Source organism: Macaca mulatta, chromosome 6 (assembly GCF_049350105.2).
Source record: "Macaca mulatta isolate MMU2019108-1 chromosome 6, T2T-MMU8v2.0, whole genome shotgun sequence".
In the NCBI taxonomy this organism is placed as follows: domain Eukaryota; kingdom Metazoa; phylum Chordata; class Mammalia; order Primates; family Cercopithecidae; genus Macaca; species Macaca mulatta.
In genome coordinates, this window is record NC_133411.1 from 158,115,436 (window position 1) to 158,127,885 (window position 12,450).

At 44.0% G+C, this 12,450-nt stretch overlaps 1 protein-coding gene across 5 annotated transcripts in view; it reads left to right on the top strand.

The window, feature by feature from the left end:
- ABLIM3 (actin binding LIM protein family member 3) overlaps nt 1–12,450 on the top strand; it is a 119,073-nt gene that overhangs the window by 11,291 nt on the left and 95,332 nt on the right. The window lies entirely within an intron of this gene.

Below are 12,450 nucleotides of genomic sequence, written 5' to 3' on the forward strand. Positions count from 1 at the left end.
CTCTATATGGGTTAGGTGAGTTTGATTAGCCACCCAGCTGAGGGGTGAGTGCTGAAAGGCCACAACAATGATTCCGTGTGGCTACTCACAACCATTCCTCTGTCCTTACAGGGTCCTCCTGCTTGAGAAAGTAGATCATGCCAACATAATTTCTTCTCTTTAGGGCAGATTCTTCCTCATTCCTCTGGAAGAAATCAAGGTAGCAAATAATTCACAGAAAGCAAAGCACAGTGTCTGGTACATAGTAGGTACTCAAAAGATAATTGATGAATTAATGCATTCATGAAAAGCCCACTCTCTCTACTAAACCCTAAGATAAAGATAGATAAAGATCTCTTTCCTAAGCTCTAGGGTCATCTTTCTGATCATCTGCTAAGATGGCTACTGGAATATTCCCAAGGCACTTCAAATTCAACTTGAAATTTAATAAACTTACTCTCCTAAGAAAACAAAAAGCCTACCTTAGCTCTTACAGTCCCAGTTGATGTATAGAACCTCTATCTAGCCAGTCATAAGTCAGTGATTAGAAAGCAGTCTTCTGGGACACTTCCCTTTCCTCCACTCTCTTGTATTCCATCTGTCGCCACATCTGGTCATTTCTACCTCCCAGACATGACTTGAACTCTTCCCCTCCTCAATGGCCATCACTCCCTAATGTCTCCTACACCAGGCATGGCAGCCATTGGAGGAAGAGGTTAGGGGAGCAGGAGTTGGTCTCAAGTTCAGAAAGAGGCAACTGAGCAGTGTGGCCTACTGGAAAAATGTGATTTCAGGCCATACGGACAGGAGGTGAGAGTCTCACTCTGCAGACCCTGATCAGGCTCTGTTTGAAACACTATGTTCAGGGAGGACAGTGATCAGCCGGTGCATTCCCAGGAAAGAGTGACTGAAACAGTGGAAGGACTTGAAACATGCTGGGGAGAGGATGTTTGCAGGAACAGTAGGAAGACACCAGGCAGCTCCACGTGTTAGTTTTGTGTCTGCCTGGAGATGGTCCCTCAGGGACTTCAGATTAGGTTTTACCTGGCTCCCTAAACATCTCTTAGGCCTTTTTTCTAAGGGTGTCACCAGCCAGACAAGGGGTACATACAGGCTCCATATGCCGCCCTGCTGTTCCCAGGGACTGTGGTGGCTGCTTGTGTGCCTGTGCCACAGCCCCACCTTCTCTCGCAGCAGAATGCTACTCTCTACTGCCTCTATCATTTCCAAAGCTTCTTTCTCGCATCTGCTTAATTTTGTGCAAAGCACAGGTCTTTCTCCACGGGCTGTTATCTCTTGCCCTCACCAGGCCAGCAGGGCCAATGAAGCAACTGCTTTGCAATAGTCTAATGACACAGTTGATCTATTTTAAGCACCTGAAGCACACTCTATCAAGTGCCAATCTTCCCGCTGCAAGTCATGCTCAGCTTGCAGGAGCAGGGGCAGCCCGAGGTCTATTCCTGTGTTTTGAGATATGGGGAAATAGCCCAGGGATCCCAGCCCTGCCCGTCTGGTGATCGTCTAAAGCAACCATAAAATTAGATATTTTCACAGTCAGCCTGAGTTGTTCTTGAAGGAGAATTGCCTGTGATGTTAGAATTATATGGTGCAGGAACCTCAGGTGACTATAAATCCCTCTTTCAACTGGCAGAGACAGACCCTGGGCCTATTACATGCAGGGAGAAGGAACCTGAGAGGCAGCATTTCAGGAACTGAAGCCCAGTCGCCATCAGAAATTCCTTAGACTCAGACTAATGTTTTCTCCTCCTCCTCCTGATCAAGAGACTCTTTTCCAACTGCAGCCTGAGTGCAAATGTTTTACATCTATTTTTTTATTTAATCCTTACAACAATCTTACATGGGCCTTCCTTGAATTCTGTGTCTAAGGAATATCCCCCATGTTATATTTGCTCTCACCATTCTTCACAGAGCTTACCACAGTCAGTGATTATTTTGTTCATTAGCTCATTTTCTTTGTTTCTGTCTCTCATCCTCCTTTGACTGTAAGCCACATGACAGTTGTATGACAAACCCTGTCTGTTTTTTTCACTGCTGAGTCCTGCACACTCAACATGGTGTTTGATGCAGAGTGATGACCACTTATAAAAGCATTTATTGGACACACGAATGAGCCCACTTATGCTTCACAAAAGTCCTATAAAGAGGACACTGACATTATTCTCATTTTAAAAAGAAGGAAATTGAGGCCCAGAGAAGAGATAGTTGGCTCCAAATCTCAAAGTTAAGAAAAGTGATGGAGCCTTGAGTGAATACATGGATGGATCCATTTAATGAGGAATACTTCAATATCCTCATTTTACATAAAAGGAAAATGAGGTTCAAAGGTAAATTGCCTGGATAAAGTCAAATGAGATAGGAAGCAGAGGAGCAGATGTTTAAACTGTTTTGGTCTGACCCTGAGACCTCCTTTCCCTCCTCCCTGCTCCTCCTTTTTATCATCTTTCTGTATTTTTACTGTGATGGAGATCGCCAGGGAAAACATGGATTGGGATGGCTGATCTTCCCATTGGATGTCTCAGCACTATTCACTCATTCACTCAGGCAGTGAAACAAATCTTCACGCTGTGAGACAGTGACGTTCCACATTCCGGGCACCATGGAATCAATGATGCACAGGACAGAGAACTGGACCTCAGACTGCTTCCATCCAGCATCTTGGAAGGGCAGGCACAAGCATGCATGACTGTGATGTGGGAGAAACCATGGTGGGTGCTGAGAGGGAAGGGAAGAGTACAGAGGAAAACAGGCCAAATTCCTCTGGAAGGCCTGGGAATGCTTGTTGGAGAAGGTTCCATTCCACTTGGTCCTTGAGACAGGGAACAGACTTATGTTGTGTAGAGTCGAAGGAAAAGAAAGAGCAGTCTAGATGGACTTACTCAGTTCCTGTGCAGGCATTCCACACACCCTAATGCACAATTCCTGAGTCCTGGGCCTTTGTCTGGGAACTGGGATGGAGACTGAAATAAAAGACAGAAAGCCCTCATCGGGAGCTGTTAGGAAGTCCAGTTTGTGTATGCTAGAGAATATGAGTATGTGGACAGTGAGAAAAGGCTGGGAGTTGGTGAGGATCAGATCTTTGAGAGTGTCAGATGCCATGCTAAACAGTATTTGTTACAGTCTGAAGCCAATGAGGAGTCAGGAGAGGTTTGGAGCCCAGTAGTGACCTGCCCAGAGCTGTGCATTATTTAGGAAGCTCTCCCCAGCAGCACATACCTGATGCATCAGAGGGCCTGGCGGCAGTGAGAAGCAGACCTAGTGCAGCAGTGCAGTTGTGAGCGGATGAGAGGGAGAGTGGAGAGTGTGGGGATGCAGGGAGAATGAGCTCCCAATGGTCCTGAAGCCCTGCTGTGCATTTCTGCACCTATGCCCATGGGTGGGCTTGCTGTATATTCCGATTTCTGGGACTGTGAAAACTGGTACTTCGAAAACTAGGTTATTGACCATACTGAGAAGCCTAGATCATATATATGATAAGAAGTTGAGCTATAGAATCAGACTGCCTGGGTCCAAGTTCCAGCTTGACCCTTTTTAGCTGTGCCGCCTTCAGAGAGTTGCTTTATACCAGACCCCCAAACTTCAGGTTCCTCTTAAGATGCGGATGATAGGTGAACTTTAAGTAAGAGAATATATGTGAGATGCTTAGCACAGTACCGGGCACATAGAAAATACTCAACAATGATTAATAGTGATAAGTAATGAAGCACATTTGAATGTACTATATTGGGGAACCCCCTTTTAAAGATACAAAATAACCAATACATGGTATTGTTATGATATAGTCACCACTCGGACATTCCACTAGGAAAGAAGAAGAGTGGTATACATATATTGGTAACACAGGACTTTTTAAGCTAATATTTAAGGAGCATTTTATTACATGTAAGACCCTATTCAGACATTTTCCATGTATTACCTCTTTTGGTTCTTGGCATGAGTCAGGTGTGAAATGAATGTTGGAGAGGGCAATTCTGATTAAGCAGGGAACATGTCACATTAGTCCAGGGACTGGTAAACCTTTCCTGTTAAGGGGATTTGCAAGCCACACAGTCTCTGCGGCATGAAACTTGCCATAGTAAAGAAATGGGTAGGGCTGTGTACCAATCAAAATGTATTTACAAGAATAAAGGTGGAGGGTGATTTGGCCCATGAGCCAGTTTGCTGACGCCTATACTGGATGACCTCAAAGGTCTTTTGCAACTTTGAGATTCTAGTCTGAGATTCTAGTCCAAATGATGACAAAGAAATGTCCAATCCTTCTAATTTAGTCTATCTTTGTAATCACAAGGGGTGTTACTTCAAATAAGATAGAGAAGGTCATTAGCAATAGACACAGAGAGGACCAAAAAGCTTTCCATGCTTTGTGTTGCCTTCGTAGTCAGCACACCTCATAACTTACACTCTGGTATTATATGAGTCTTCTCAAGTGGCCATTAAATGCCAAGCTGCACAGGCTGCCCTGGGATCTGCAGAGTAAACAGTTCTTCAGAGGCAGAGAATGATACTCAGACCAGAGACTTTCACATTTGGGAAGGAGCATACAGGACAATATTCCATGGCAACACTTCGGTATCCAGAGCAAATCCTCCCTCTTTGCCCCCCATTCATCTTTCCTACTCACAACCCACATGCCTTGTAGCCTAATATGATAGCCAGGGTGTCTGCTCAGCATGTTTTATCCTTCCTCCTTCAAATTCTTTATAAGAATGTCTCCCCATCTCCTTGTCATGCTAATGGACTGTCACCATGGTGTTCTGTCCCCCATGCCCCGCCCCTGAGAATGACATATGACTTGTGCTAGCCAATCAGAGTTTCCCATCCACCTTGGCCACAAGGATTTGCTCATCAGTGGAAATTAAACCCAAGATAGGCCAAACAGAGTATTCACTGGAATTGGATAGGGAGATATTCAGAAGAAGTATTTATTCCATTGAGGTTGCTGAGCTAAGGAGAAAAGAGTATGGGAATACCAGTGGCCATGGTTGTCGAACATGAAGAAGCCATCTGCAAAATAAAGTCTTAGCTCTGACCGTATAGGAAAGCCTCTAATCCAGCCATACCTGAAGCCAGAGCCACCTCAGACCCCAGACTTCCTAGTTGTAAGAACCAACAAATTCTCATTTTGCTTAAACTGGTTTCCACTGGGTTTCTGTAAAGTACAACTGAAAGGGTACCAACAAAGGCACTTTTTAAAAACCATTATTTCCAGTTGGCAGTTGCCCTTATAATGACCCCTATTTATCAACAGCCCAGCCATCTTTAGGCTTAAATACTCTTCCACCCTGCTACCTCTCATTCACTCCTGAAGTGATTTTATTCCCTCCTCTGAAGTCCTTGGCCCTTAGTTTAAAACATTCTTATAATTACAGGTCATTTGCTGTGAGTCAACATAATTTATTCATGTGCATTTCTTAGTGCCTTCTTTTAGATTATAAACTCTTTGAGGATAGAAATCACGTGTCTGTGGGGTATAATGTATTTGCTCCCCAACTGCAAGCCAAAGATCACTGTGGAGCCATGGAATTATTGCTGGAGCTTACAAATCCATGTGTGCTCCTAATTCAAATGCATAATGCCTGTCAAATGCATGTGTTTGAAAAAAGTCAACATGGCAGAAAGCTAACATGTAAGTATTACTTAAATGTAATACTAAAATACAGAGGCTAGCAAATATTTTTTATGTTAAAAAGGAATCCTCAAATGATCTAAATGTAGTTGCATGGATGTATATATATGTAAAACATTTTGAGCTGTATGTTTAAGATTTATATACTTGACTCTATGCAAGTTATGCCACAATAAAAAGTAAAAAATAAAATAAAAATACAGAGTCCTTATACTTGACAAGTCTAGTCAACTGTCACTAATACTGTTACAAGATAGATACCAATACACAAAAATTAATCCAGGATAGATCACAGACCTAAATAAACCAAAAGCTAAAATTATACAGCTTCTAGAAGAAAATGTAGGAGAATATCTTACAACCTCAAGGGAGGCAATGACTTCCCAGAACACTAAAATTGCTAAAAATGGGCAAGAATTCTAACAGATACATCACATGTACAAATGGTTAATAAGCTCATAAAAAGGAGCTTAACATCATTCGTCATGTTAAATGCAAATTAAAACCACCTTTTTACAGCCTCCCAAATGGCTAAAATTCTGGTGAGAATATAAAATGACACAACAACTTTGGAAAACTGATACAGTTTTATAAAAATTCAACATACACCTGCCTATGATCCAGCAATGCCTCTCCTAGATATTTCCCTGTGAGCGATAGAAACGTATATCTGCAAAAAGGTTTATGCAAGAATGTTCCTGGCAGCTTAATTCATGATAACCCAAAGCTGGAAACAACCCAAATGTTTATATATAGACAAATGCATAAACAATCTGTGGTTATATTTACACAATGGTATACTATTCAGCAATAAAAAGGAACAAACTATTGACACATGCCAAAACATGAATGAATCTCAAAAACATGCTGAGTAAAAGAAACCACACATAAATGAGGGCATACTGTATAATTCCATTTATATGGAATTCAAGAAGGCAAAACTAATCTATGTGGACAGAAATTATAACAGAGTTTGCCTTTGATTGGGGGAGGGGTGACTGATTGCAAAAGGTTGCAGCAAATTATCTAGAGTGATAGAAATGTACCTTATCTTGATTAAAATGTTGTGGGCTATACATTTGTCAAAATTCATTGTATTTAAAATCTATACGTTTCATTAATTGCAAATCATGCCCAATTTAAACATATATGTGTGTATCCCCTTAAACAGAGTATGTGTGTATATACATATTCCCTTAAATAGAGTCCTAGGCTTGGAAACAGAAGAACAAACTTCAGATCTCAGCTCTCCTGCTAACTCTGTGACCTCTGAGGCCAGTATCCTTATAGGTTCTATGGCTCCATCCTATCAGTCTTGCTTACCTCAAAGAGCTGTTTCAACTATCGTAACACCAGTAAAAATTTTTGGTAAACCTTTAAGTATTGTACAGTTCAAGAACCTCCTCTCCAACTTATTTTGTGCAAGCATCTCCCTGGCCCTGATGTTCCAGCTGCACTGGCCTCCCTAAACTCACCATGTGCTTTCCAGCCTCTGGACCCTTCCTTGCACATGCTATTCCTCCACCTCATTTGTACTTATCCCTGGTTTTCCACAGACAGCCCCTCCTATCCTTATAGTCTCAGCTGAAATATTTTACCTTCAGATTACCTGTCCCCACCCCTTATTTATATCCTTCATTCTATTTGTCACACTTTGTAAATACCTGTTTGTTTACTTGTCACAGATCTTTCCCACAGAATTATTAACTCCCAAAGCATAGCAAACATGACGGTTTTATTCAATAGAGTATTCCCAGTTCTTAGCACATAGAAATTACCCAGTAAGGCCGGGAACAGTGGCTCACACTTTTGGAAGGCCAATATGGGTGGGTCGCTTGAGGTCAGGAGTTCAAGACCAGCCTGGCCAACGTGGTAAAACCCCGTCTCTACTAAAAAATATATATATACAAAAATTAGCTGGGCATGTTGGTGCACACCTGTAATCACAGCTACTCGAGAGGCTGACACAGGAGAATCACTTGAACCAGGGAGGTGGAGGTTGCAGTGAGCCAAGATTGCGCCTCTGCACTCTACTCGGCGACAGAGCGAGACTCCGTCTCAAAAAAAAAAAAAAAAAAAAAAGAAAGAAAGAAAGAAAAAGAAATTACTCAGTAAATATTGATGAATAAATAATTGTGCCAACAAACATGAACTTTGGTGTATAAACTTTGTAACCTGCTTGTGCTGACTCAGAACTTTCTGCTTGCAGCCAGGTCTTTCCTAGGGCATAGTAGGTGCCAAAAAATGAACCCAGGTTAAAGCTGGTGTCACTGTAGTGTGCTCACTCAGGAAAAGCTTTTCATGTCAAGGGACTCAGGGAAGGCTTAGGACATCCTGTGCTTTGGAAGACAGACACTTTCTAGTTATGGCTATACTTGATGGCTCCTCTGTTGGGCTGTAAGCCGGGGATTCTGTATGCACCTCCAGGCTGGGAAGAATCTGAAGCACACACAGGCTAACTGTCTATCATGGGGGAATTGTCCTCCATCTCCAGGGCCCTCCTTATCCCAAGCCCAGCAGTGGGCCCGAGAGCAAGCAATGAATGCCTATGTTCATATCATCTTATTCAGCTCTTTTCCCATCTCTCAGCCAGCCAGGGGTCTTCTCAGCCCTAATCCCCTCCCTCTCTCTCTTCCCAATAATCAGACCACCTTCTTTCTTGGGTTTTCTGGATGTGGATGTGGCTGCCCTCATCAGGGTCATTTCTGTCCTTTGAGTTAGCCCCAGGTCCAGAGCCTGTCCTCTAGCCCAGGGTACCTGGGCATCACCCACAGCTCATCTGCCGCAGGAGCTCTCTGAAACCTTCTGTTTACAGTGGAAAGTGTTTGCTGACCTGGATTATTTTGGGTCTGTGACATCAGTGCTATGGGAAATGCTCCTTAGCCAGTAGCAAAGTCCACTTGAGGGTACACACTTAGAGAATGCTCTGGGAAAGACTTAGGGGCTCTGAGCCAGGTGAGAGTCCACCCCTTCCCCCACCTACTTCCTCCATGGCCAAAATTCTGCCTTCCCTCTGCCTGGCTGTCTCTCTTGAAATCTGTATTCTTTTCAGCAGATAATGTCAATAAGCCCTTTATGTGAGTAGGATTTGGAGCTTCTCTGTTTCTCATCTGAAAATCTGCCCTGTGCCAGTGAGTTTGGGCCTCTGGCCCACACGTTAATTATTGTACCAGGATTCCTGGAGTCGACTGGGGACAGAGTGCCTCTTTGGTTAGAAAAGGGGTATTCTGGCAGTATTTCTTTTTTGAGGCATTAATCTAGCTTAGAGAGGCTGAGCAAGTGAAAATCCTTGTGTATTCCTTTGATAGTTTTTCCTTTCCTGTTTGAATGCCACACTTAGCTGGGGTTCGGGAATCAAACATTAATGAATCTCTTGGGGTTTCTTGAATTTACATTGCAATAGTCATTTTTTCTGCCATTAGTACCAAGGAAAAAAGCCAATATTTTAGGGCACAGAATGGTAGAAAGGGATCTACTTTGTGTGTGTGTGTGTGTGTGTGTGTGGAGTGTGTGTGTGTTTGTGTGGTGTGTGTGTGTGGCGTGTGTGTTTGTGTGGTGTGTGTGTGTGGTGTGTGTGTATATGTGTGGCGTGTGTGTGTGTGTGGTGTGTGTGCATGTGTGGTGTGTGTGTGTGTGGGTGTGTGTGTGTGTGGTGTGTGTGGTGTGTATGTGTGATGTGTGTGTGTGTGTATGTGTGGTGTGTGTGTGTGTATGTGTGGAGTGTGTGTGTGTGGTGTGTGTGCATGTGTGGTGTGTGTGGAGTGTGTGTGTGTGGAGTGTGTGTGTGTGGTGTGTGTATGTGTGGTGTGTGTGTGTGGTGTGTGTATGTGTGGAGTGTGTGTGTGTGGTGTGTGTGTGGAATGTGTGTGTGTGGAGTGTGTGTGTGTGGTGTGTGTGTATGTGTGGTGTGTGTGGAATGTGTGTGTGTGGAGTGTGTGTGTGTGTGGTGTGTGTGTATGTGTGGTGTGTGTGGTGTGTGTATGTGTGAGTGTGTGTGTGTGTGGCGTGTGTGTGTATGTGTGGAGTGTGTGTGGTGTGTGTGTGTGGAGTGTGTGTGTGGTGTGTGTGTATGTGTGGTGTGTGTGGATATGTGTGGGGTGTGTGTGTATGTGTGGTGTGTGTGTGGCGTGTGCGTGTGTGTGGTGTGTGCGTGTGTGTTGTGTGTGTGTATGTGTGGCGTGTGTGTGTGTGGTGTGTGTGCATGTGTGGTGTGTGTGGGTATGTGTGGTGTGTGTGGTGTGTGTGTGTGGTGTGTGTGTGTGGTGTGTGTGTATGTGTGGTGTGTGTGTGGTGTGTGTGTATGTGTGGTGTGTGTGTGTGGTGTGTGTATGTGTGGAGTGTGTGTGTGGTGTGTGTGTGTATGTGTGGTGTGTGTGTATGTGTGTGTGCCTATAGAGAAGAGAAAGCTTACTGAACTAGGAATCAGAAGGTCTGTGTTGAAGTTTGGGCACATTCCCCAATTCCCAAGCCTCTGTTTGCTCATCTATAACATAGACAGAGTGATCCTTGCCTCACCTGATTCGTGGTTGGTGATGATCAAATGAGGCAATGAATGAGAAAGTCTTTGTGTTAGCCTCTGTTTTGCTAGTTATTAAACAGATGCCTTCCTCCCTTGGCTGTTCTTTGAGAATAAAGCCAGAAAAGATTTGAATTGCTTTTTTATTACTTTTGGTTGCTGGCTGTGTTTCTTTCAATCATTAAAATTTAATACAACTCAACACAGAAATTGAGCACAAGGCAAACACAGCTTTATTTGGGTTATAGGTAAATGGGGCAAGGTAAAAAGACTCAGTTCATTGTGGGTCTAGTGTCCTCATATACAATTGTCTTAACTGCAAAATGTTTCATCCCACTGTTAGACCATGCATCCCTTCATGTGTTTCAGTATCTCATTCCAAAAGCATAGTCTCTACAGCTAAATGATGATCAAAAGAGACACAGAATAGTGACCATAGGATAGAGGCTTCGCTTTTTCTCTTTGTGTCTGGAAGGGCGTGAGCAATCCAGACCAGAAAGAAAGAAACCTTTCATCATGCCCATCAGAGCAGGTGACTCATTTTGGCCGACAGGCCCACAATTTCACCTTTCAGTTCCTTTTACAACTCCCAGAGGAATGGTGCTGTCACCAGGATTCATCAGTGTCTAGATTGGGAAGAACATCCTGCGTGCCCCTCCATAGGCCTCATTTTTTACCAGTTCCCTCGCCCGATGCTCTTGACACTTTTCAGCTGCTGCTTAGACAGTTTCTCCTGATGGCTAACCTGACCAGGGCAGTGGGGCATGAGCAGACAGGACTTCTCCCTGCTGAAAGCCACCTGCTTCAAAATGTGTTTTCTAGGACACGTAACCCAGCTGAACAGGAAGCATCTCTGGTGCATCTGTTTTGGAGTGGGAATCTCCCAGTGTGGAGACGGAGCAGGATGCATTGGAAAAGGAAGGAGGCCAGTGAGGCTGCTGTCTCCTGCCAGAGGGGAGCAGAGTCTGAGACAGGCTGGGCAGGCCAACAGGGGCCAGATCACACAGGGCCTTGTGGACCATGGCAAAGAGTCTGGCTTTATCCCAAGAGTGGAGGGAAGTCATTGAATGGTTTTAAGTTGCCACTGGAGTTGGTGGGAGTCTGGGTTAAGCATCATCAGATTGCATTTTGAATGTATCCCCCTGGCTACTGTGTGGAATGAGTGAGGAAAGGAGATCACTCCTTAGAACCTACTGGGATCCTCCAACCAGCAGATGATAGGGCTGGGACTTGTGGGGACCTTCTACTCCAGGGCCATTGCATGGTCCTGATTCCCTGACAGCTTTTATATCCTTTATGCTATTTAAAATAATTATTTACAGTGTTAGTTAGCTAGAGCTGCCATAACAAAATGCCACACACGGGGTGGCTTAAAACAATAGGTATTTATTTTCTCACAGCTCGGGGGTCTAGAAGTCCAAGATCAAGGTGTGGGAAAGGTTGGTTTCTAAGGCCTCTCTCCTGGCTCGTAGGTGGGCATCTTTCCCCTGTGAGTTCCCGTGGCTGTCCCTCTGTGCATGCCCGTGTCCCATCCCCTCTTATAAGGACACCAGTCATATTGGGTTAGAGCCTACCCTAATGACCTCAGTTTGACTTAATTTTCTCTTTAAAAACCCTATTGCCCAATACAATCATATTCTGAGCTACGGAGGGTAAGGACTCCATCACGTGAATTTGGGGGGTAAGAGAGAGAGGGACAAGAGGACACAATTCAGCCGTCACAGAGTCCCTCCTCACATTTTCTCTTCCCCTAATGTCAAGTCTGTGCTTATCCGTCACTGTCTGGAGGTGTCTCTGCTTCCTTCGTTGCTGCTTTTAGGGAAGATGGTCTTTCCCCAGGTGAGCTCTTCTTGTTTGGTCACACAACAAGTCAGTGTTTTGTATTTCCAACATACTTTTTTAATGGATTTCCTATAAAGGGGATTTAGATAGTCTTTAGTATTTCTGTTATTTTTTATTGCCCACCCCCCCACCCCAATGCACGGTAACCACCTTATATGTGGTGAAAGTTGCATAACCATTTGACAGGTTTAATTTGGGTTGTGTTCTTCCACCAGAACGGTGAGCTTCACTGTGTTGCGATTTCCATTACAGCGTGGTTTAGCCACAGAAATTTCCTGTGCTGGTTGTTTCGTGGGAACAAGTCTGTTGTATTTGCCTTCCTTGTGGGCTCAAGAAATACCTGTTGTAGGAAACAGCTGTCACGTTTATGCTGACCAAAAACTTAACTCCTCAGCTCACCCCATAGGTGTGTCCAAATGTTTGTTGAGTGCCCACAAAAATACTCCAGGGTACACAGAACTGAGTAGCA